Below are 27,449 nucleotides of genomic sequence, written 5' to 3'. Positions count from 1 at the left end.
CTAGAGCCAAAACAGTGATAACAGCTATGTATGCAGGGTTACCCTAATGTATTTCTGTAGAGAAGCTAGTGCATCTCTATGCAGGGTTTGCTTTAGGGGTGTGCAGCTGCACATGTCGCGTCAACACTCCCCAGTAAATGTTGCTGCTAACATAGAGGCTGCCTCCATGCACTATTCCTTCTGCCTGCCGTCTTACTCTTGACAAGCTTCCAGTGTCCGACTAAACTACAACTAGGAGGACTGCAGAACCTTTAGTGATATCAGTCATATGATTAAATTACTGCACCAGTGGCGTAACTACCGCCGTAGCAGCAGTAGCGGCTGCTACGGGGCCCGCGGCATGGGGGGGGCCGTGTCGCCCGCCGGCACGGGCCCCCACCATGGCCGGAGGCTCCGCTAGCAGCCGCTATGGCTGCTACAGCGGGACGCCACCGATGACTACGGCAGAGCAGGGAGGTATCTCCCCGCTCTGCCATTAAACAAAAGACACGAATCCCCTATCCACAGGATAGGGGATACATGTGTGATCGCTGGCAGCGATAGGGAGAACGGGGGACTGAAAGTCCCCTGAAGTTCTCCATCACAAACCTCAGACTTCCGAGGTTTGTGTCGGCAGCTCCGTAGAAATGAATGGAGCGCCGGTCACGCTTGTGCGCATGCGTGACCAGTGCTCCTTTCATTTTTAGTGAGCTGCCGACACAGACGCCGGAAGTCCGAGGTAAGTCTTGGAGAACTCGGGGGACTTTCGGTCCCCCGTTCTCCCTATCGCTGCCAGTGATCACACATGTATCCCTTATCCTGTGGATAGGGGATACATGTCTTTTGTCGGACACGCTGTAGGTCGCATTTTTTGGGAGGGGGGACGCTGTATGGCGTTCCCTACAGGGGGGGCGCTGTATGGCGTTCCCTACAGGGGGGGGGCGCTGTATGGCGTTCCCTACAGGGGGGGGCTCTGTATGGCGTTCCCTACAGGGGGGGCGCTGTATGGCGTTCCCTACAGGGGGTGCTCTGTATGGCGTTCTCTACAGGAGGGGGCTGTATGGCGTTACCTACGGGGGGGGCTGTACGCCATACAGCCCCCCCTGTAGGGAAAGCCATACAGCCCCCTCTGTAGGGAACGCCATACAGCCCCCCTGTAGAGAACGCCATACAGCCCACCCTGTAGGGAGCGCCATGCAGCCCCCCTGTAGGGAACGCCATACAGCCCCCCCCCCTGTAGGGAACGCCATACAGCCTCCCCCCTGTAGGGAACGCCATACAGCCCCCCCTGTAGGGAAATGCCATACAGCCCCCCTGTAGGGAACGCCATACAGCCCCCTGTAGGGAACGCCATACAGCCCCCTGTAGGGAACGCCATACAGCCCCCCCTCTAGGGAACGCCATACAGCCCCCCTCTAGGGAACGCCATACAGCCCCCCCTGTAGGGAACACCATACAGACCCCCCTGTAGATAACGCCATACAGCCCCCTCTGTAGATAACGCCATACAGACCCCCCTGTAGATAACGCCATACAGCCCCCTCTGTAGATAACGCCATACAGCCCCCTCTTTAGATAACGCCATACAGCCCCCTCTGTAGATAACGCCATACAGCCCCCTGTAGATAACGACATACAGCCCCCCCTGTAGATAACGCCATACAGGCCCCTGTAGATAACCCCATACAGCCCCCTGTAGATAGCACCATACAGCCCCCTGTAGAGAACGCCATACAGCCCCCCTGTAGATAATGCCATACAGCCCCCCCTGTAGAGAACGCCATACAGTCCCCTCTGTAGATAACCCCATACAGCCCCCTGTAGATAACGCCATACAGCCCCCTGTAGATAACGCCATACAGCCCCCCTGTAGATAACGCCATACACCCCCCTGTAGATAACCCCATACAGCCCCTGTAGATAACGCCATACAGCCCCCCCTGTAGATAACCCCATACAGCCCACTGTAGATAACGCCATACAGCCCCCTCTGTAGATAACGCCATACAGCCCCCTGTAGATAACGCCATACAGCAACCTGTAGATAACGCCATACAGACCCCCTTGTAGATAACACCATACAGCCCCCTCTGTAGATATCTACAAAGGGGGCTGTATGGCGTTATCTACAGGGGGCTGTATGGCGTTATCTACAGAGGGGACTGTATGGCGTTCTCTACAGGGGGGGATGTATGGCGTTATCTACAGAGGGGGCTGTATGGCGTTATCTACAGGGGGGTTGTATGGTGTTATCTACAGGGGGGGGCTGTATGGCGTTATCTATAGTGGGGCTGTATGGCGTTATCTACAGAGGGGGCTGTATGGCGTTATCTACAGGGGGGTTGTATGGCGTTATCTATGGGGGGGCTGTAAAAAAGGCACTATCTACAAGGGGGGGGTTGTGTGACACCCAGGGGAGGGGGGGCCCCAGTCAAAAGTTTGCTATGGGGCCCAGTCTTTCCTAGTTACGCCCCTGTACTGCACCCAAGCACCGCAAAGTAGAACAGAAAAACTGATAAGTAGTGATCTATTCAGAGGGATCTGTAATTCAGCCATCTTAGTTGTAACCCAGATTTCCAACTTTATTATATTGAAGAATATTCTAAGTATTCTAAGCAATTTTAATGAATTAAAATCGTCCATAAACAGCACCTGTGTGTGTATTTATAGTGATCAATAAAACCTAAAAGCACTCCAATGATTCTTCTAGTCCAGTGATGATGTGTTCCAAAAGATCATTCAACATCCGGGATCGCCTCATTAGAGCTGACATTGGCAGCTCTACGAGGGTTCCTCGACAATCTTTTTTGCAAACTAAACGCCATGGTACCTTCCCTTGCTTGCATTGTGCATGTTGTTCCAACATCATTAACCCCTTCCCGACATTTGACGTACATGTACGTCATGGAAAGCATTGACTTCCCGCAAAATGCCGTACATGTACGTCAAACGTTTGGCACCGGCTCAGAAGCTGAGCCGGTGCCATCATCACCGGATCTCAGCTGTATCTTACAGCTGACATCCGACTGTGACGGCGGGGACCGAAATTAGCTTCGATCCCCGCCATTAACCCCTTAAGTGCAGCGCTCAAACGCGATCGCTGCACTTAAGGTGTTTGCAGCTCATCGGAGCCCCAGCAATGAAATTGCCGGGGTTCCGGTGGCTGCAATGGCAACCGGAGGCCTAATACTGGCCTCCCGGTCTGCCTAGCACCGAAGCCGGTCAAGATCCGCCCGGCGGCGGAGCCTGATCGGCTTCCGTAGCTGCCGGCAAGATGGCGCCGGGTCAGGAGCTGATCCGGCGTCATCAGCGGTGGAGGTCAGCTGTACTGTACAGCTGACATCCACCTGTAATGGCAGGAACCGGAGCTAGCTCCGATCCCTGCCATTAACCCCTTCGATGCAGCAATCGAAAGCGATTGCTGCATCGTAGCGGTTACTAGCAGATCGCCAGCCCTGACAGGCAATCGGGACTGGCGACTGCTGTTATGGCAACAGGAGACACAATGGTCTCCTGCTCTGCCATTACGGAAGCCGATTTAGGCCCCGCCGGGAGGCGAAGCCTAAACGGCTTGCTGTCAGTGAATGACTGACAGATCTAATACATTGCACTACATAGGTAGTGCAATGTATTAGAAAAAAATAAATCTGACCGTTGGACCTTCAAGTCCCCTAGTGGGACTTGAGAAAAAGTGTAAAAAAAGTATAAAAAAGTGTAAAAAAAAGTGCAAAAAATAAAAGTTTGAAAACAATAAAAGTTTCAAGTAATCAAATAAAACACAATCCCCCTTTTACTCTTATCAAGTCCTTTACTATTGAAAAATAATAATAAACCATATGTATTTAGTATCGCCACGACCGTAACGACCGGAGGTATCAAAATATTATATTATTTATTGCACGCGGTGAACAGCGTAAAAAAAACCCGTAAAAAACGTTACCAGAGTTTCTGTTTTTTGGTCACTTTGCCCTACAAATATTACAATAAAAAGTGATCAAAAAGTCGCACGTATCCAAAAATGGTACCTATAAAAACTATAGCTCGTCCCGCAAAAAACAAGCCCTCATACACGTCCGTCGACAAAAAACTTAAAAAGTTATGGTTCTCACAACTTGGCGACAGAAAAAATACATTCTTTTTACAAAAGTAATTTTATTGTGCAAAAAGTTGTAAACCATAAAAAAGTGCTATAAATTAGGTATCGCCGGAATCGTACTGACCCGCAGAATAAAGTTAACATGTAGTTTATAATGCGTGGTGAACGCTGTATAAAAAAAACAAAAAAAGCTGTGCCAGAATTGCGTTTTTTTGTTTACCTGGCATCCCAAAAAATAGGATAAAAGGTGATCAAAAAGTCACATGTACCCCAAAATGGTACCAATAATAACTACAGCTTGTCCCGCAAAAAACAGCCCTCATACCGCTACGTCTATGAAAAATAAAATCAGTTATGGCTCCAATAAGTCAGGAAATAAAAAAATATGCAGTTGTGCCCGAGGGGAACATTTCTTCAGTTTCAAGAGGCGATTTATCAAGGACCTAAAATTAGGGAACCAGGAAGGGGAGAGCCCAAACATATCCGCTGGAAGAGACGGTGCCCGTATTATACCAGGACAACACTTTCCCAGCAAAATTCCCCAAACTACAAAAGGTGCGGAGTGTGGACCAAAAGGGGGATAAGAAATGACACCATTTATCAGTGCGACACCGGCCTGTGCAGAAAGGATTGCTTCACAGCGTAACACACATCTATGGATTATTTTATTTTTTTTATACCACCTGACTATGCCCCTTATATACTCCGCCCCGCTTACATGTACCCCCACATTATAAAACACCAGCAATACTCAAACAAATATAGTACCAAGCAAAATCCGCTCTCCAAAAGCCAAATGGTGCTCCCTCGGCCCTGAACCCTGCAGCGTCCCCAAACAGCAGTTTCCTTCAACATATATGGCATCGTCATACCCGGGAGAACCCTTTTAACAATTTTTGGGGTGTGTCTCCAGCGTCATAAGCTGGGCATGACATATTTGCCACTGAATGGCATATCTAGGGAAAAATATACATTTTTAATTTGCACCATCCACAGCGCATTCATTTATGGAAAAGACCTGTGGGTTGAAAATGCTCACTACACCCCTTAATAAATACCTTGAGGGGTGCAGTTCCATAGTGGGGGTCACTTATCAGGGGTTTCTTTTTATTATTTCACATCTGAGCCTCTGCAGTTGTGAACCAATACTTTGTAAATCGCCAAATTAGGCCTCCACTCCGCATGGTACTCTTCACTTCTGAGCCCTGTCATATGTCCAGACAAAAGATTAGTGCCCCATGTAGGGTGTTTCTAAAACCGGGAAACACCGCATAATAATTAGAGAGCTGTCTTGTTATGGTGGCACAAGCCGGGCACCACATATTGGCATATCTATGGAAAAAAATCCCATTTTCACTCTGCAACATTGAGCGCACACTAATTTCTACAAAACACCTGCAGGGTTAAAATGCTTACTACACCCCTTGGTAAATGCATTGAGGGGTGTAGTTTCCAAAATGGGGTCACTTCTGGGGGGTTTCCACTGTTTTGGGCCCACAGGTGCCCAGAAACCAATCCAGCAACATCTGCACTCCAAATGGCGGTCCTTCCCATCTGAGCCCTGCGGTTTGCCCAAACAGCAGTTTATGACCACATATGGGGTATTGCCGTACTCAGGAGAAATTGCTTTACAAATGTTGGGTTCTTTTTTTCCTTTATTTGTTGAGAAAATGAAAAAATTTGCGCTAAAGCTACGTCTTATTGAAGAAAAAGGATTGTTTTTATTTTCACTGCCTAATTCTAATAAATTCTATGAAACATCTGTGGGGTCAAAATGCTCACTACACCCCTAGATGCATTCCTCAAGAGGTGTAGTTTCCTAAATGGAGTCCCTTTTTGGGCGTTTTCATTGTTTTGTCCCCTCAGGGGCTTTGCAAATGTGACCTGGCCTCCGCAAACCATTCCTGCTAAATGTGATCTCAAAAAGCCAAATAGTGCTCTTTCCCTTCTAAGCCCTGCCGTGTGTCTAAACAGCCGTTTATTACCACATGTGGGGTATTGTTTTACTCGGGAGAAATTGCTTTACAAATTTTGTGGTGCTTTTTCTCCTTCAGTCCTTCTGGAAATGAGAAAAAATTAGCTAAACCTACATTTTCTTTGAAAAAATGTAGATTATTATTTTCAGGGCCTACTTCCAATAATTTCTGCAAAAAAACTGTGGTGTCAAATCGCTCACTATACCCCTAGATAATTTCCTCAATGGGTGTAGTTTCCAAAATGGGGTCACTTGTGGGGGGTTTCCACTGTTTTATCCCCTCAGGAGCTTTGTAAATGTGACATGGCCTCCGAAAACCATTCCTGCTAAATGTGAACTCCAAAAGCCAAATGGTGCTCTTTCCCTTCTCAGCCTCGCCGTGTGTCCAAACAGCCGTTTATTACCACATGTGGGGTATTGTTTTACTCGGGAGAAATTTCTTTACAAATTTTATGGTGCTTTTTCTCCTTTAGTCCTTGTGGAAATGAAAAAAAATTAGCTAAACCTACATTTTATTTGAAAAAATGTAGATTTTCATTTTCACAGCCTACTTGCAAAAATTTCTGCAAAAAACCTGTGGGGTCAAAATGCTCACTATACCCCTAGATAATTTCCTCAAGGGGTATAGTTTCCAAAATGGGGTCACTTGTTTGGGGTTTCCACTGTTTTGTCACCTCAGGGGCTTTGTAAATGTGACATGGCCTCCGCAAACCATTCCTGCTAAATGTGAACTCCAAAAGCCAAATAGCGCTCTTTCCCTTCTCAGCCACGCCGTGTCTCCAAACAACCGTTTATTACCACATGTGAGGTATTGTTTTACTCGGGAGAAATTGCTTTACAAATTTTGCGGTGCTTTTTCTCCTTTAGTCCTTGTGGAAATGAGAAAAAAAAATCGCTAAACCTACATTTTCTTTGAAGAAATGTTGATTTTAATTTTCACGGCCTACTTCCAATAATTTCTGTAAAAAACCTGTGCGGTCAAAATGCTCACTACACCCCTAGATAATTTCCTTGAGGTGTCTAGTTTCCCAGATGGGGTCACTTTTGGTTGATTTTGACTGTTTTGGCACCGCAAGAGCCCTTCAAACCTGACATGGTGCCTAAAATATATTCTAACAAAAATAAGGCCCCAAAATCCACTAGGTGCTCCTTTGCTTCTGAGGCCGGTGCTTAAGTCCAGTAGCACGCTACGGCCACATGTGGGATATTTCCTAAAACTGCAGAAACTGGGCAACAAATATTGAGTTGCATTTCTCTGTTAAAACCTTCTGTTTTATAAAAAAAATTGTATTAAAAATGTATTTCTGCAGAAAAATATGAAATTTGTAAATTTCACCTCTACTTTGCTTTAATTCCTGTGAAATGTGTAAAGGGTTAAGACATTTTCTAAATGCTGTTTTGAATACTTTGAGGGGTGAAGTTTTTAAAATGGGGTGACTTTTTTGGGGTTTCTAATATATAAGGCCCTCAAAACCACTTCACAACTGAACTGGCCCCTGTAAAAATAGCCTTTTGAAATTTTCTTGAAAATGTGAGAAACTGCTGCTAAAGTTCTAAGCCTTGTGAGGTCATAGAAAAATAAAAGGATGTTCAAAAAACGATGCCAATCTAAAGTAGACATATGGGTGATGTTAATTAGCAACAATTTTGTGTGGTATAACTGCCTGTCTTACAAGCAGATACATTTAAATTGAGAAAAATGCTAATTTTTGCAATTTTTCGCTAATTTTTGGTGTTTTTCACAATTAAATACTGAACATATCGAGCAAATTTTGCCAGTAACATAAAGTCCAATGTGTCACGAGAAAACAATCTCAGAATCGCTTGGATAGGTGAAAGCATTCCGGAGTTATTACCACATAAAGTGACACATGTCAGATTTGAAAAATGAGGCTCTGTCAGGAAGGTCAAAAGTGGCTAAAGAGGGAAGGGGTTAAGGGTGATAAGATTCAACACCCACATCACAATAAGACCTTTCCGGTAAAAGGTTATTTTACATGCAATTCTAATTTTGTGGTGTATCTTATCAAATGTCCATGTGGCCTGGTCTATGTAGGCGAGACCACACAACATATTAAGGATCGGCTATCCAGCCACAAATCCACTATACGATGCAAGAAAACTTGGTTACCTCTTCCTGACCATTTTGAGAAATTTAATCACAATCTTTCCCAATTAAAATTTCAGGTCATAGAGCAGGTACATAGACCTAGAAGGGGTGGTAACCATATTAAATTACTAAAAACAAGAGAATCGTATTGGATACATACACTGGAGACTCTTGCACCAAAAGGTCTTAATAGGGAATATGATCTTCAGTTTTGAACAGTATTTACATCCCTGTCTATTCTCTTATTTCCATATATAATACCCATGTTCATTTCTTCCAGGCACGATAGGAAACATGAGATCGATTATGACCAGATACAGGTACCTAAAAACCGGTTCACTTTTCTTACTTTTCTTTTCCTTTCTCTGCATAATATAGATTACGATAAATCCAATTTACTACTACACTCTACCTGTATATTGTTTATTGTTTTGTCCTTATTACTACCATTCTGATAGAACATTAGAATGTACCTACATCCTCAGTTATGATTTCTTTATTTCAAATATTTTAGTACAGTTAGACTTGTCTTGGTGTATCTATTTTTCTTTTAAATCCAGTGAGTTGTTTAACATACCGGCTAGGGCATCCCAGCGCTAGCGTCTTCGTTTCTTGTTCATTAGCGATCAAGCTAATATTGACATTTGTCCCTTACTTGCGTGCCAAGTCTACAGCTGAGCGTAGTGTGCTTGCGCGGGACTCCGAGTGCGTTCCAAATACCGGATATCCGGCAATATCGCGCGCTATTTAAATATCTTCTTGGGGTTACTTCTTTCAGACTGCAATCAGAGAGCGTCTGGTAGACGCCGTCCACACCATATCCCAACGATTATCAGGTATGCTCACTCTCTTGTTACAACTAAATGGCTCTTCTTTTCTCATTATACCTCTATTCTGTGCACCGACTAATATTACCGGTTTAGGTCATGGTCTGATGGAATGGTATAGTTTTAGCTCCTATTGATATCATCAGCTCCTGTGAAGGTTTACTTTTATGAATATATCTGACATAGTAATATCTTTAGTATCTCATTACACGTTACTTAGGTGACAGTACTAATCTAAAATTTATCCTTACCTGTATATGATGGTATTTTTATTGCATTGTATGAATATACTTACATGTCTGTACAACCCTCATGGTTGATGCATTACTTCATATGTTGAATTATTGATCAATATATATGCTTTGCTGACTTAGTCTGCTCTTTACATTGTTTATTATGTGTGGTTTTTTTCTGTTTTTTATATAATTTGTTTACTCTATTCAGTTGTCTGTTGTACTTTATTATGTGATTACATATGTTATACATATTATGTTATTACAGCGATTGTGATAAAGACCTAGGTGAGGTCGAAACGTCCAAGAAATATCGCTTGAAAAGGAATATCGTGTATGAATTATTCATAATAAAATTATCTTGAAAATATTCCGAAAGAATCATTGGAGTACTTTTAGGTTTTATTGATCACTATTGTGGGTCATCCAGCCCGAACCTTCATAGCACCAATACTACGTCTATATAAGGTGTGCATCCTTACATATTTGAGAATAATATTGTGTATTTATAGTGGCATTTCTGTAGGTTTATGGGAGTGGCAATTGCTAATTAAGGAAGCGATTCCCATAATAACAATATATTAGGAAATTATTCAGTCCATTTTATAAACGTGCAGAACGCTGAGCTATTTATACTAATATTTCAAAGAAAGCAAAATAAAAACTTCTACACTAGAGAGAATCAGAAGCTTATTTATTCAGCTATGCAAATCAAATTCACTATATAACAGCCACTATCACTTATCGCTCTGCACCCGCATTTCACTCCTGAGCGCCGCGGCATTTTTTCCCTGTGTCCAGTGCTGAACACAAGTTTCTGATGCTGGGCAGTATCAGAGCCTAGTGCCGCAGAGCCTGGAGATGAAGAAGACCCGGCAAAGAAGAAAAAGTAAATGCAGTGGTCTGGTTTGTGGTCTGACTTTATTTTTGGTGTGTTTTGGGATCTAAATTTAGTTTGGGTTAAAGTCTGAATTCGTTTTGGGGTTAGGTCTGAATTTATATTTGCGTCAGCCTAGGGGTCTGAATTAATTTTTGGGCTTGGTCAGGGTTCTGAATTACCTGGGGTCCTGGTCTGGTTTTTGGAATTTATTTAGGGGTCTTAAAGGGGTTTTCCCATCAGAGACATTTATGACATATCTACAGGATATGTTATAAATGTCAGATAGATGCGGGTCCCTCTTCTGGGAACATCACCTTTCTCTAGAACAGGGCCCCCTAAACCCCGTTCTACCGCTCTGTTTAGTGGCTGAAGCAGGAGATTGTCCGACCATGAAGAAGAAATCAGCATAGTTCTCGTAAGTACCATAGAAATGAGTGGTAGTTACAGAAACAGCGTAGCTCGCATTCTACGCTGCTTCCATAACTGCCATTCACTACTATGGGACTTACGGAAGCACTGTAGCTCAGCGAGCTACGCTGTTTTCGTGAGTCCCAACCAAATAGTCAGGAAGTGGCCGGAAGGCAGCGGGAGCAGAAAAAGGTAGAACAGAGTTTAGGGGGCCCCGTTCTAGAGACATGTCATAAATGTCCATCATAGGAAAACCCCTTTAATTAATTTAGGTGTCAGGGTTCTCAATTAATTTTGGAGTCTGGTTTGACTCGGCCATTTTGATCTTTCTTCCAGCTACAGCGTTCACCATATAGGGTAAATATTTGTATTTTTTTATGGTTCGGGCATTTTGGACGTTGGGATAACTGTTGTATTTGTTTATTTGTTTGTGTATTTATTTTTATATGTGATATAGGAAAAGGGGGGTGATTTAAATTTTTATATTTTTAAATATAATTTTTTTTAGCCCCCCTAGGGGACTTGAACCTGCGATCATTAGATCGCTTATGCCACAGACTGCACTCACAGTATTGAAATCTATTGCAAATCAGATCAGTGCATTGCTTGATTGCATCAGTGCAAATCTTCCTATAGCAGGACTAGGAGCGTTTACAAGGTTCCCGGCTACTATAGGAACACACTGGCTCCCGCGATCTCACCACATGGGAGACGGTGACCAGCCACAAACGGAAAGGGAAAAACCCTTCAGATGCTGGTGGTCACATCTGACCCCAGCATCTGAGGCAGTGGCGTAACTACCGCTATAGCAGCCGTAGCGGGGATCTGAGGGGTTAAATGCTTGAAATCAGAGATGTCTCTGATAGCAAGCATTGCCACTGGGTCCCTGGTGTGTAACACAACAGAGACCCAGAAGCTATGGCGCCAGCTGGGCTTCAAAGCATGCGCCATTTTTAAATACCCTGTCCCGACATAAAAAGACAGTACAGCGACGGGAAAGGTTAAATCTGAGGCCGGCCCGTCTATAAGCTGGGGAGTCTATGAAACCTAAAACTACACATTGAAATGTAACAGATAATGTTCAGAATGAGTAAATGCTGAGTGTGATATGTAAGGAATCTGTCAGAGACATTGTGAGCGCTATTTCCAGTAATAACTACATTTCTGGTTTTAATATAATGTGAATATAAAGAATTTAATCTTCATGAAGTAATACCATTATCTGCTGACATCACTTACATCTTCCGGGATCATCATGCCGTCGTCCAGCTTCATGTAGATCGGCTACAACAGAACAGGGAAGAATTAATTTTTTGGGGTTATATAATAATGTTCTATATAATCTCCTATTTTTCTTGTGAATGCCATGTTCACCCATTTCAGATTCCTTCTCACACTCTGCTGTCAGTACTGAATGATCCCGCATGTAGATTTATTTATGGAAAACTCCTTCTGAACGATATTCTGCCGAACTATAGACCCTCTTGTTGGGCTCTGAGATGTTTAATGTTATTCTGTGCTGTGGTTGAGGTTTATATGTCATGTCTATCTTGTAATAGTAACAGTGAGGCTCTTACCCCGTCCTCAGCATCTTCTTCTGCATCTTTATCCTTATACAAGGAAAGAAATAAAATATAATTCTACCATATTATTTTCTTATCATTCTTTTATATATCTGTGGTGGAGGAGGGGGGATTTGTGCTGGTAAAAACAGTTACAGTGATAAATCTACTTTTCAGCTGTTGGAAAGAAAGGCCAACCCGGGCCACAGGACATAGGAGGAGGCCACATGATCGGGGTCATAGGAGGAGAGAGGTTATGGGGTGGAGGCTGAGGATTATAGTGGCACGAAGGCAGTGCCTGCGCCATTAGGAGGAGAAGCACACGCAGGTGAAGTTTTCCGCCCACCCTCACTATTTGTTTTATCATTTTTTTATGCTGCGTTTCGTTCATGGCAGTGGTTGGCAGGTTGGAGGTCCTTGGAGATGGTGTTAAATTGGTGGGGGAGGAACTCATCGTGGGTATGGTCCTTCCCAAATTGTGCAATATGGAGGCTCCGGCTATTTTTGGGCTCCTGCTGGGTGGTGTCCCTGGGAGCAAGGTTGAATTATTGGCCATCTGCAGTTGGATACGCTGCCCCTGAGCCTGTGGGGAATCGGCTGGGGGTAAATACTGCACTTATCGGCAGAGTGGCTGAGCAGATACCCTACTTAGCTCCAAGGATCTCTTTGCTCGGAATGTTTGTTATTAATGTTGATAATGTTGATTATTTATATTTGATGGTAATATTTTTATTAGTTATTGTTTGTCAATAAAATGGCTGCTGTGGCCAACCTTATCCAATCATGAGTCTGTCCTTATTGAGGGAAATAGGAGTACAAGGATGGGATTGGGTGGTTGGCCTCAGTAGGGGGTTTAGAAGGGTTTACTAGGAGCGAACTCTATCATCCCTCAGTCATGGAATAGGGGCTTCTATTTGATATATACAGTTAGGTCCAGACTTATTTGGCGGTGACAGAAGTTTTGGCATTTTAGCTGTTTACCAAAACATATTGAATATACAGTTATATAATCAATATGGGTTTAAAGTGCAGACCCTCAGCTTTAATTTGAGTGTATTCACATCCTAATTTGAGGAAGGGTTTAGAAATTACAGCTCTTTAATATGTAGCTGCCTCTTTTTCAAGGGACCATAGGTAATTGAAAACCCCCTCCACAACACCTACCCTGTGAAGTACACTCTCCTGGAAGTAGGTGTATCAGTATCTAAGTCTACCATAAAGACAAGACTTCATGAGAGCAAATACAGACTGTTCACCAATAGGTGCAAACCATTAATCACCCACAAAAATAGAAAAGCCAGATTAGACTTTGCCAAACAACATTGTAAAGAAGCCAGCCCAGTTCTGGAACAGCATTCTTTCGACAGATGAAACTAAGATCAACCTGTACCAGAATGATGGGAGGAAGAAAGTATGGAGAAGGCTTGGAACGGCTCATGATCCAAAGCACACCACATCCTCTGTAAAACATGGTGGAGGCAGTGTGATGGCATGGGCATGCATGGCTGCCAAAAGGCACTGGGTCACTAGTGTTTATTGATGATGTGACTGAAGACAGAAGCATCCGGATGAATTCTGTATTGTTCAGGGATATACTTTCTGCTCAGATTCAACCAAATGCAGCAAGGTTGATTGGACGTCGCTTCACAGAACAGATGGACAATGATCCAAAACTTACTGCGAAAGCAACCCAGGAGTTTTTTTTAAGACAAAGAAGTGGAATATTCTGCAATGGCCAAGTCAATCACCAGATCTCATCCCTATCGAGCATGCATTTCACTTGCTTAAGCGAAAACTTAAGGCAGGAAGACTCACAAACAAGCAACAACTGAAGACGCTGCAGTAAAGGCCTGGCAAAGCATCACAAAGGAGGAAACCCAGCGTTTGGTGATGTCCATGCGTTCCAGACTTCAGGCAGTCATTGCCTGCAAAGGATTCTCTACAAAGTATTTAACAAAAAACATTTTATTTATGGTTAGGTTAATTTGTCCAATTACATTTGAGCCCCTGAAATGAGGAGTCTGTTTAGAAAAATGGTTGCAATTCCTAAACGTTTCACAGGATATTTTTGTTCAACCACTTGAATTAAACCTGAAAGTCTACACTTCAATTGCATCTCAGTTGTTTCATTTCAAATCCAATGTAAAACATGCAGAGCGCAAATCATGAATGAAGATTGTGTCACTGTCCAAATAGTTCTGGACCTAACTGCATATATGTATCTCTACAGATATTCTGTGTGTTAATAGGATGGTCTGTTGATATCACTTACATAGTACTCGGTGATCTTCAGTCCTTTGTCTCTCATCTGTAAATAAATTGAATAGAATACTTAAAATAAATTGATCATTGTCGTTTTGATCTAGTGCAGCTCTAGAGAAGTTCCTGGAAAATTAAAGTTTACCTAAATGTTCAACAAACTCCTGACATGTCATAGTGACAGGTCATAAGTTTTAATTGGTGGGGGTGCGAGCATTGAGACCCCCACCAATAGCTAAAACGAAGCAGCAGAAGCGCTCGTGTGAGCGCTTAGCTATGTAGTTTTTATTCGGCTTTTTTCGGAAATTGATGTAGCGAAGTACGAGCTTGATAGAGAATCTATGAGCCTGTACTCCGCTACGTCGGTTTTCCATGGTTAGGAAGATTTTATGATTTTCCAAGAAATGAGGCTCTTACCTTCTCCATGGTAAATTCCTCCACTTGTATATCCTTGGAGAACTAGAAAGATAACATTGTATAAAGCCTTTCAAAAGGAATGTTTTTTTTTTGTTAAAAAATTTAATAAAGTCAATCAGTGTGTTTTGTGCAACTTTATAATTAGTTTTTATTCAAAATTATTTTAACTTTTTAAGATACAGCTGCTCTGTATGTTGTATACAGAGCGGCTGTATCTTATGTTTGTGTGTGTGCGTATGTGTTAGGGATGTCACGATACCAGAATTTGGACTTCGACACTGATACTTCATTTAGTATTGCGATTTCGATACCAATTCGATACTTTGCCAACAGTAATAATAAAAAAAAGTTCTTCCGTTTTCTGATGTGAGGCGCGAAGTGTGATGAATTTTAAATGTGCCTCACATTAATAGTAATTAACCCAATCATGTTTCTCAGTCATAATGGGTTAATGTGTAAGGTACATGATGGGGTTAATTACAATTAATGTGAGGCACATGGAGGTTAAATTCATCACACCTCGTGCCCCACAATAAGTGAAAAAAGCAGTGTTTATTTTATTTTTTTACAGCGTACACATCACAAATGATGAAAAAAAATTGTTGTGATGGTTATTACGGCCGCGCCAATACTGAATATGTATATCTTTTATGTATTGAGACTTATTTTAATGTTTATTGCAAAAAAGGTGTATGTGTATTTTTTTTAAATTTAACATTACTTTGTGTTTTTACTTTATTTTTAAACTTTAATGTACTGGTATATTTCTATATGGCAGTACATTAGCCTGTTTACTGATAGTACACAGGCAGTTGTTAGGACATACCTGTCTGCCCATATATGGTATGTCCCTCAATCGCGTCACAGGAATTCCCTGTGACGCGATCCAAGGGGCATCCCCCCTTCTCACTTCCTCTTGAATGCTGCGTTCAGCTTTGATCGCAGCATTCAGGGGAATAGCAGTGGAAATTAGAGGTTTTTCTGATCTCCGCCGTTATAGAGCGGGGCTGCGGCTGTGTAATACAGCCATTGCCCCGTTCCTGACAGTAAGTGCGTGCGCAGTCAGCATGAGGTGATGCGGCTGGCGCTGCACTAATGAGCGGCGGTTCAGGCACTGAGAACAGAACATGTGGGTGTTTTGCAGTGCGCCCGCCATGTTCTGTCTTCAGTGCTGCCGCTCATTAGTGTAGCGCTGGCCGCATCACATTGTCCTGATGGCGCGCACTTGTCAGGACTCGGGAGCAGGCAATGGCTGTATTACACAGCTGCAGCCCCACTCTCATACAGTCATACAGCTAAGTATCGAAATACATGAAATAACGGTATTGAACAGTATCGAAGTTTCGATGCATCGTGCATCCCTAGTGTGAATTTTTTAGGTTTGTAGAACTGTGACATTGGGTAAACGCAGCCCGCGCATGCGCAAATGGGCTGGAACGCAAGTTTCGATCCGGCGCATGCGCATTGGTGATTTACTCACCGCTTGCGTTACATAGACTCTATTTCCGGTCTTGGCTCCATCTTTGAGCATGCGCAGTAGGCGCGCGCTAACGCTGCTGTCTCAAGTTGTGCAACAAATTGGTAATGTATGATTTCCTATGTGATTTACATATAACTATATCTTGTAGATTGGCCTCTGCAGCTTTCATTGATTAGCCTAATTGCTAATTAAAGCACAGTAGATTGTTTTTACATATTTTGTATCCACGTACATTGCACCTGATATATGAAAGTACGATTGTACTTATGCACTTTGTAAAACTGTTCCATAATATGGGTTGAAAGTTCTATGTATACACTTGATTTTTGTAAATTGTACATCAATTGGTTTTATGTTAATTATTGGATGTACTTCCTATTTGTACCTGACAATGTGTGTAGTGTTGTACAGCTTGAGAAAGGTTCTGTGACGAACCCCGAAACGTCGCTGCTCACTTGAGGTGAATAAATCCACCCTTTTTTTCATCTATCTGGAAGTCCTGGTGCCGTTATTTTGTCCTATGGTTCTTATGTATTCAAGTTTGGGAACTGATTCATCCTCTGGTAACGTGCACATGGCCTAATATAGAGCTGCGTGGAGTGCTGTGTTCATCTACAATTGCAGGGTGATTAAATAAGAGAAAAGCACTGCTGGGAGAGTGTGAGAAAGCAAGAGTGTGAAGACTGGTCTGCTGCTGAACAGACCTGATATTTACAGAGGGGTGAGAGCTAACCCCTGCAAAGGGCTGGACTGCGTGCTTTATACTTGAACTTTTATTACTTGAAACGTTTCTTTCTGTTCTAAGCTTTGTGTATGCTGATGAAACAAGATTCCTTTGTGTTTATTGCACTTTGCTGCTTGAAAGAGAAATAAAGCTTCTAAGTCCTGTTTAACAAGAATACTGCGCTCAGTGTCGCTTTACCTAACAACACTCCCCAAACTGCTACAATAGGTATATGTGTATGTATATATATTTCTATGTGACGGTGTATATATATGTATATATACATACATACACATATAATATATATATATACACACACACACACATATATTATATGTGTATATATCTCTAGCAATGAGAAAGGCCCCATGGAGTAGGGCTGAAACGTCGCAAAGGGTGATTAAAGTGATCCTATTTTTCACTACAACTGGAGTGCTGTCTCGTATTTTGGAGTGGGCTATATACATACATATATATATATATATATATATATATATATATACATATACACACACACATGTATATATGTGTGTGTATATATTTATACATATAATATATATATAGTGTGTGTGTAGGGTTGAAATTTATTCTGGTTAGGTTTTTTTCTGTGGACTTACAGAAGTTCTGTGTAATAATAGGATCATCTGCTGATATAACTTACATAGTCCTCGGCTTTCTTCAGGATGTGCGCCATAACGTGGAGTGGTGGAGGCTACAATAGAACAGTTTGTATTTAGTTTTCTTTTTTAACTTAACAAATGTTTTATAATTAATGAATTAAAACTTGATTCATTTCCATTTATTAAAATTTTAGAGACATTCCAAGAGAATTCTAAAAATATCAATCCACACCTAGTGGTGTAGCTATAGTAGTCACAGCGGTCGCAGTTGCACAGGACCCCCTTACCACTGTCCACTGTGTAGACCCAGCAATGCACCCGCATCTATCTGATATTTATGACATATCCTCTGGATATGACATAAATGTCCCTGATAGGCAAACCCCTTTAAATGATGAGCGCCACAGGCGCAGTGCTAGTAAACGTCACAACTGCAGCCTGCAGGGGAGTCTGGGAGCACTTCCATCAACGTCAGCCCTCCCCCAGCTGCACCATCATCTCCCCCATGTGATCTCTTCATCTTTGTGCAGCATGAATTAGGAGGAGCTCTGTGTTACTGTGCTAGGCCAATGTAATGACGTCATGTCATCGCTACAACACAGATCTCAGCCTTAGCGGTGCAGGGGTGGCTAGGGACTTTACTGTAAGGGCTGGCAGAGGGTGGCATGTACTACCAGATGCACAGGACAGAAAAGAACTGGACAGGCAGGAGCCATTCCTTCTCTGCAGGACAGGCAGCAGGAGTTAGGAGGAGCTCTGTGTTACTGTGCTAGGCCAATGTAATGGTGTCATGTCATCGGCTACAACACAGATCTCAGCCTTAGCGGTGCAGGGGTGGCTAGGGACTTTACTGTAAGGGCTGGCGGAGGGTGGAATGTACTGCCAGAGGGACAGGACAGAAAAGAACTGGACAGGCAGGAGCCATTCCTTCTCTGCAGGACAGGCAGCAGGAGTTGGGAGGAGCTCTGTGTTACTGTGCTAGGCCAATGTAATGGCGTCATGTCATCGGCTACAACACAGATCTCAGCCTTAGCGGTGCAGGGGTGGCTAGGGACTTTACTGTAAGGGCTGGCGGAGGGTGGAATGTACTGCCAGAGGCACAGAAAAGAACTGGACAGGCAGGAGCCATTCCTTCTCTGCAGGACAGGCAGCAGGAGTTAGCAGGAGCTCTGTGTTACTGTGCTAGGCCAATGTAATGACGTCATGTCATCGCTACAACACAGATCTCAGCCTTAGCGGTACAGGGGTGGCTAGGGACTTTACTGTAAGGGCTGGCGGAGGGTGGAATGTACTGCCAGAGGCACAGAAAAGAACTGGACAGGCAGGAGCCATTCATTCTCAGCAGGACAGGCAGCAGGAGTTAGCAGGAGCTCTGTGTTACTGTGCTAGGCCAATGTAATGACGTCATGTCATCGGCTACAACACAGATCTCAGCCTTACGGGTACAGGGGTGGCTAGGGACTTTACTGTAAGGGCTGGCGGAGGGTGGCATGTACTGCCAGAGGCACAAAAAAGAACTGGACAGGCAGGAGCAATTCATTCTCTGCCGGGCAGCAGGAGATAAACTCGGAGGAGTCACAGACACAACAGGGGGCGCTCTGATTCTGGGTGCAGGTAGACTAGCCCCTGCCCTGGCTCCACTAGAGAAATCTCTTAGTGCCCATTATGACTAGATATTATGGCTCTCTATTCAGTATTATATGGTTGAAAACCTGGACATTTCTGCGGACTTGCCCCTGTAGAAAAAGGATATATGATAGACCAGTTTAGTACTTGCCAGTTTCTATAAGGGCTAGTCTGTGTAGAAATTGCACCATTTATATCACATAGACCACTCAGAACATGTAAGAGGTTTTATATGTAATTTACAATATTGCACAAGAAGTGCATTCAATTCTACACGGATTTCCCTTTGTAGAAAAAGGTTTATCATATACCAGTTTCTATAAGGACTGGTCTGTATAGAAATGTATATGTTCTGTCCATCATTTTATATCACATGGAGCTCAGTACACGTGTATACAGACTAGCTCCTATAGAAACCTGTACTACATGTGCTGAGCTTTATCTGGTATAAAACGGCTGACAACAAATGCATTTCTATACAGATTTACCTTATAGAAAAAGTTGTCATGTACCCGTAAAATTACAATTATGATGGGTACCCACCAGATTTACTGCCCAGGCACCTCAAACTGGCCCTGATAAAAGTTGCAGAAAGTGCTGGTTTCCTTATTATACTGAACATATGATATTATTTTATAATGGATAAAATATAAATGTAACCGGTATGAATCTAGTGTAAGGAATGATATAAAGAATAAAGCTGTAACAGTGAGGTGATTCTCTTAGGATGCAGAACATTACTACCGATGTCACTGGCATTACCAGAGAAGATCTATTACTTCATGGCTGCAGAGAAATGGAGGGACATGGTGGAGTTTTGTTATTTCCAGGACACGATTTACATAATTCTGTCCTTCTCTTCTTCATATTCTGCAGTATAGGATACTATAGAATGTAAAGGGCAGCGTACACTGGAATACTTACATATAAAAGTACTCCGTGGTCAGTAGAACGGCTAATATTTGGAACAATATGTAGGGTAGAAGTGAATTTCTCTTTTAGGACTGCCTTACTATACTGATGTGGTATGTGGTCAGTGATAAAGTGTCCAGTGCTGCAATATATATAAACTATACACTGAAATGCAGACATAAAAGACTCTGACACTGACAGTATTGGTGAAGCAGGCCAGCAGTGCTGATGCCATCATGGTAGGTACGTCCATGGTTCCATCTTTCTCTTGCCGGCGCTCCATGTCTTCTGCTCTAGCAGGCAGTCCGTGTGTCACTGGCTTCTGAAAACACAGATAGTATATAAAGATATTTACACATGGAGAAATATGTAGTGTTCTTATATGTGGAGTGCAAGGAGGGAGTCATTCCTACATTGGGCACTAAAGGCTCATGCACACGACCGTTGTGCCACTCAGGCCGTTTTTGAAAGGATCCGAGTGACACCCGATAGTCTTCACGGACCCATTCACTATAACAGGTGAATCGGGTCCATGAAAAATGGTCGGAGTCTCTGATCCGAGGAAAAATAGATGAACATGTCCTATCTTTCCTCGGATCACTGACGGGACTCGGACGGCACACTCGGTCGTGTGCATGAGGTGTAAGATCTGGAGCTTCATCTTCTACATTACAGTCGGGTCTTCAGTCTCCCTTCAGGACTGTGTCACTTGTAAAAGAATAAAGTTCTGTGCAGACCTGGCAGAGCTGTACTATATCTCCACCAACAACCCTGCCGCAGGATCCATGTGTGGTGTGGATAGTTCTAGAAAATGCTACTAGTACTATTTCTATTATCTTTTTATTATAACATGTAAAAACATAGGGTGAAATTCAACAGCTTTTCTACACCAATTATTTAGTGTGGTTATATAAATTATACATTGAAAATGAAGTAATAAAAGACACTGACAGTAAGGCCATGTTCACACAGGGCGAATACGCTGCGTAAAAGTACACAGCATTTCCGCCCTGGAACCTGCAGGGAATTCCGGACGAAAAAACACACCAAATTGTGGTGCAGTTTTTCAGGCGCAATGTCCACTGCAGAAAAAAAAAACACTTATACTTAAGCCCGTTCTACATAGTTATGGCGACGCGTCCCCGTGTTGTCCTTGCAGTGCGGCCTCCTGGGATAAAGCTACAGCCCATGTGACCGCTGCAGCAGTCACATGAGATAAAACGTCACTCCAGGAGCCTGGCCTGGACGGACAATAAAAGAATGAGTCGCTATGACAACACCTGGGTGGTAAGTATAAACCTTTATTATTCATTTTAAACGACAAAAAGCTTTTTATTTTTTCTGAATTGCAAATTTTGTAACGGAATCCCATTGTTTCCGCCGCAAAAATTGAATTCAATGGGAAAAACACACAACAGAAAAGCAGCGGATCCAAAGCAGATTGACATGCTGGGGAATGAAAAACCGCACCACAGGTCAATTTCAGAGATTTTTGGTGGATTTTTTACGCAACGTTTGGATGAGATTTGGTTACATCTCATCCACTTTGCTGCTACTGTATTATTCTGTGGATTTTACACAATGAAATACGTGGCATATAATCCGCAGTGTTTACACAACGTGTGAACATACCCTTATAGTGAAGCCGGCCAGCAGTGCTGATGCCATCATGGTACTCATGTCGCCGGTGCCTTCTTTCTCTTGCCGGCGCTCCATGTCTTCTGCTCTAGCGGGCAGTCCGTGTGTCACTGGCTGCTGAACACACAGATAGTATATAAAGATATTTACACATGGAGAAATATGTAGTGTTCTTATATGTGGAGTGCAAGGAGGGAGTCATTCCTACACTGAGCACTAAGATCTGGAGCTTCATCTTCTACATTACAGTCGGGTCTTCAGTCTCTCTTCATGACACTCACTTGTAAAAGAATAAAGTTCTGTGTAGACTTGGTAGATCTGAACTATCACTCCACCAACAACCCTGCCGCAGGATCCATGTGTGGTGTGGATAGGAATAGAAATAGTACTAGTAGCATTTTCTAGAACTATTATCTTTTGATTATCACATGTAAAAACATAGGAGGAATTTAACAACTTTTCTACGCCTGTTATCTGGCGTAGAAAAATCGTAAACCGCTCAAAACTGACAAAAATTTAGACTGTCGCGCCGTTTTCGTCGCCCTTGACACTTTTTTTAAATAAACCTATGGCCCGACGCATTTATTATTATTTGTGCCAGAAACTGGCGTAAATTATAGCGTAAATGTAGCATGCACCTCTTAAGAAATTTGTTGCATCTTACTCCGCTTGTTTCCTATTAGGACTGGAATGCCAGTCTTAATAAATTCTTCCCCCGCACAGTATTTACGGGTCATGTGCGCAGAACTGAATGGTATAGGACTGCTGCACTGGAAATCTACAGAGGCCCAAGTAGTCTGCCAGTTCAAATTCTAACATGCTAAGCGGGTACAAGTGCCAGGTAATGCCCAGCCTCCAGCTATGACTATAAGCAATTTGTTTTCTATTTACATAATAAAAACTGGACCAATATAAAAAGTTGCGTAATTTTTCAGATAATCTGTTCCAAAGTCACCATTGTAAGGCGTGAGACATATTAGGAGACTTTAACTCAGTATAAAAATGTGATTTTCTTTCTAACCCAACCTAATATTTGTACAGTTTTTCTGTGACCCCCCCATATATGTAGGAAAATAGAAGATATGTTATTAACCCTTTTACGACATGTCACGTACATTTACGTCGCTGCCGCCAAGGGGTTAGCGCATTGTCGCGTAACTGTCCTTGACAGTGATAGAGCAGGCTCAGAAGCTGAGCCTGCTCCATCACCAGCGGGTGTCAGCTGTATATCACAGCTGAAACTCTGCTGTAACGGCAGTAACTGGACTGCTGTCCAACCCTCGCCGATTAACCCCCTAAATGCTGCTGTCAATTGCGACCACAGCATTTCGATGGTTTGTACTCCATCGACACTGCTGTGACGCGATTGCGAGGGTGCCTATGGTTGTTATGGCAACCGGAGGCCTAACAATTGCCTCCTGGTTGCCAAGTAGAGAAGCCTATTAGGCCCAGCACACCCAAGAGATGGGACCTAATAAGCTTGCTGTCAGTATATGACTGACAGCTCTAAGGCCTTGATCAGACGTGGCGGAATTTTTCAGCTGAAAATGTTGCTGCAGATTCTTTGCGAATTTGCAGCAACATTTTCATATTTGACAGGTAATTCAGACGTTGTGGATATCACAGCAGACTTGCTGCAGATTTCAGCCTTTGCAATGCAAATGCTGAGATCCGCAGTGAAAGTCAGCTTCTTCTCCGCAATGGAATGAGCATGCTGCGGAGGGAAGAATCTGCACCGCAGCCTAGTTTCCGCACAGTTATTTTCTGCAACGTCTGAGCTAAGTTTCCTAAAAATGTATAGAAAGACATGCAAAAAACGGCAGCTGCAGAATTTAACTGCGGACTGTCCGCAGCAGAATTCAACAGCAATAACGCCACGTCTGAATGTGCCCTAATACACTGCACTACGTGTGTACTGCAGTATATTAGAATAGCAATCAGGGCTTCAGGCCTTCAAGTCCTCTAGTGGGACAAAAAAAAAGTTACTAAAAATGTTGACTAAAAAAAAAAAAAAAAAGTTTCACGTTACATAAACAAAAAAAGCATTTTTTCCCATAATAAAACTTATATTACAGGAAAAAACTGAAAACATTAAAAAAGTACACATATTTGGTGTTGCCGCGTCCGTAACGACCCCAACTGTAAAACAAAAAATCCAGCACGGTGAACACCATAAACAATAATGCCAGTCACACTTTTTTGATCACCTCGCCTTCCCAGAAATTTTTTGATAAAATGATGAAAAAGTCGCATGTACCACAAAATGGTACTAATATAAACAACCGCTCGTCCCGCAAAAAGCAAGCCCTCACACAGCCTTTTTGACGCAAAAATAAGTTAGGGCTCTTAGAATATGGCAACCCAAACAATAAACGATAAAAAAAAATGATTTTATCCGTGGTAACGCTGTAAAATATAAAAAAAACTATATACATTTGGTGTCGCCGTAATGGTAGCGACCCGCAAAATAATTTCAATATGTCATTTATAAAGCATGATGCACGGCGTAAAAAAAAAGAATAAAAAAATAAATAAAATAAATAAAAAAAGAATAAAAAAATTGATTGTTTTTTGGTCACCCTGCTTCACAAAAAAATAAATAAATAAATGATCAAAAAGTTGCATGTACCCCAAAATGGTACCAATGAAAACAGATTGTCCCGCAAAAAAATAAGCCCTCACACAGCTCAGTTGATGAAAAAATAAAACAGTTCTGGCTCTCAGAAAATGTAGATACAAAATGTGCAGCGTGTGTTCCAAAAGGGGGTTAAAATCGGGCACCATTTATCAGTGTGACACTTGCCACACATCTGCATGTTATTATTCATTTACCGCATTATTATACCCTTTTATTATGCCCTGATGTACTCCGCACAGCTTACATATGCCCCCACATTGTAAACTGAAATACCAGTAAAGCCCCAAACAGAACTATTATCAAGAAAAATCTGGGCTCCAAAAGCCAAATGGCGCTCTCTCCCTTGTGTACCCTACAGTGTGCCCAAACATCAATTTACATCCTCATAAATGGCATCGCCATACCCGGGAGAGTCCGCTTAACGGTTTATGAGGTACTTGTCTTCAGTGGCACACAATGGGTAAAACATATTGTGCACTAAAATGGCATATCAGTAGAAAATGTACACTTTGCACCCTCCCCTGAGCATTGGTTCCTTCTTGATAAATGCCTTGAGGGGTGTCGTTTCCACTTCTTGGGGGTTTGTTTTACTATTTGACCTGAGAGTCCAGCAATTGTTGGCCAATGCTTCATAAAGCGCTAAAATGGCCTCGAATGCGCATGGTGCTTTTTCACTCCTGAACCCGGTCATATGTCCAGGCAAAATATTAGGGCAACAAACATGTAGAGTGTATCTAAAGCTAGGAAACACGGCATAATAATTAGAGAGCTGTCTTTTCATGGCGGCATAAGCTGTGCACCCATATTGGGCACTGAAATTACATATCTGTGGAAAAAAATATTTTCGCTTTGCACCCTCCGCTGTGCATTAATTTCTAATAAAAAATAACACCTCTGGTGTGAAAATGCTCACTACACCCCTCAAAAAATGCCTTGAGGGGTGTAGTTTCTAAAATGGCGTCACTTCTGGGGGTTTGTTTCAGTATTTGACCTTGAAGCCCTGCACTTGTGGGCCAATGCAGTTAAATTCACCAAAATAAGACTCAAATGGGCATGGTGCTCTTTCAATTCTGAGCCCTGTCATATGTCCAGGCAATTTCGGGAGAAATTTCTTCACAGATGTTGGGGTGCTTTTTTTCCTTTATTCCTTAGTTAAATGTAAAAATTGTAGCTAAATCTATATTTTATGAGAAAAAAATTCTATTTTGATTTACACAACCTAATTACAAATACATTTATCAAAAAACCTGCGGGGTCAAATTGCTCACTATACCCCTAGATACATTCCTTGGGGGTGTAGTTCCCAAAATGGTCTCTTTTTGGGGTTGTTTCCTATGTTTTGGCACTACAAGACCTCTTCAAACCTGGCATAGTGCCTAAACTATATTCTAATAAAAAGGAGGCCCCAAAATCCACTAGGTGCTCCTTTGCTTCTGAGGCCAGTATTTCAGTCATGTGGCGCACTAGGGTCACATGTGGGATATTTCTAAAAACTGCAGAACCTGGGCAATACATTTTGAGTTGCGTGTCTTTGGTAAAACCTTCTGTGTTAAACAATTTTCTATATTAAAATTAATTTTCTAAAAAAATGTTAACTAGTAACTATTTTGTGTGCTATTACTATCTGTCTTAAAAGCAGATACATTTAAATGTAGAAATATGCTAATTTTTACTAATTTCCTCAAGATGTTGGTGAATTTTTTTACAAATAAGTACTGAATTTATCGACCAAATTTTTCCACTAACATACAAGTACAATGTGTCACGAGAAAACAATCACAGTCAGAATAACTTCGATAATTAAAACCATTGCAAATTTATTACCATATAAAGTGACACGTGTCAGATTTGAAAAAATGGGTTGTGTCCACAAGGGGTTAAGAATTACAAAACTGATCAGTAAATGACATGGCCCCTGAAAATATCAATCCACTGACCAGGTCACGCCCGTCGTCTTATACCTTGTGTACTGTGTATATACTGTCCTGTGTGTAGTGTGTGTGGTGTGTAAAGATCTGCACTTACCAGTAGATGATCAGGAAAGTATGGTGTAATCCTGGAATAAAAAACAGCAAAAAAAACTCCCCAAAAACCAAAAATGTGTCCTCAAATATCTATGAATCGCTTCTTGTATATAACAAGACGCTGCAGTTGTTTCCAACTAACTGATCAACTGATCTGTAGGCCGAGCAGAAAATTCAAATCACAACATAAAGGGCAGGTGCCAGGGAGTGACCAATCATATGCCAGTTACATGCCAACCACATGCCAGCTGTATGATCTCTTCACTTTATCCACTTGGTTTCCATATTCAAATCTTTTAAAATATATATGTTCTTCCCATAATGCTTTAATAAATGTCAGTCAAATAAAAACAACATAGATATTGCAATGACATGTGGTTTACATGAATAACTTACAAACATCCCCGATCAGCTGGTGGGTGCGATCACACCAATAATATATCCTTAGTAGGACACCCATATCCCAGCTCTATAGGAAGCCCCATGGACACAACCTGTATGAAGTCTAGAGCCCCCCTGACCTCAGGCAGCATTGTGTAGTAAAGTGAGGGGATGGCATTGATTGTATAATGTATATTATTACTGCGCCTATCTAAGTAGCGGCGCTTTCTTTATAATTACATTATAAATTATAATAATATTACCTATAAAGCACCAACATTTTCCACAGCGCTGTACAATAAATTACAGGGTACAGTGACATACAATTCTAAAATGTTACAATATAAATATAAAGAGAGAGGGCCCTGCTCACAAGCGCACAGTCTACATGGAAAGGGGGTGATACAATAGAAACAAGGGTATTTATTACTCTACTGATCCATCCAGTATCAGCAAACCAGATTCAATGACTATGTATACATAGATGTAGACTCACTTATCTACAGACATTGTAATGGAGCATTTCCATTGACATGTTATATATGAGCTTCTAACATGCAGATTAGAGAGTATATATATATATATATATATATATATATATATATATATATATATATATATATATATGTACAGTGACATAGACTTACAGTTCATCCTCAG

The sequence above is a fragment of the Rhinoderma darwinii genome, chromosome 5, assembly GCF_050947455.1.
Source record: "Rhinoderma darwinii isolate aRhiDar2 chromosome 5, aRhiDar2.hap1, whole genome shotgun sequence".
Classification (NCBI taxonomy): Eukaryota; Metazoa; Chordata; class Amphibia; order Anura; family Rhinodermatidae; genus Rhinoderma; species Rhinoderma darwinii.
The sequence above is the reverse complement of the archived record's forward strand: the minus strand, read 5'-3'. Positions refer to the sequence as shown.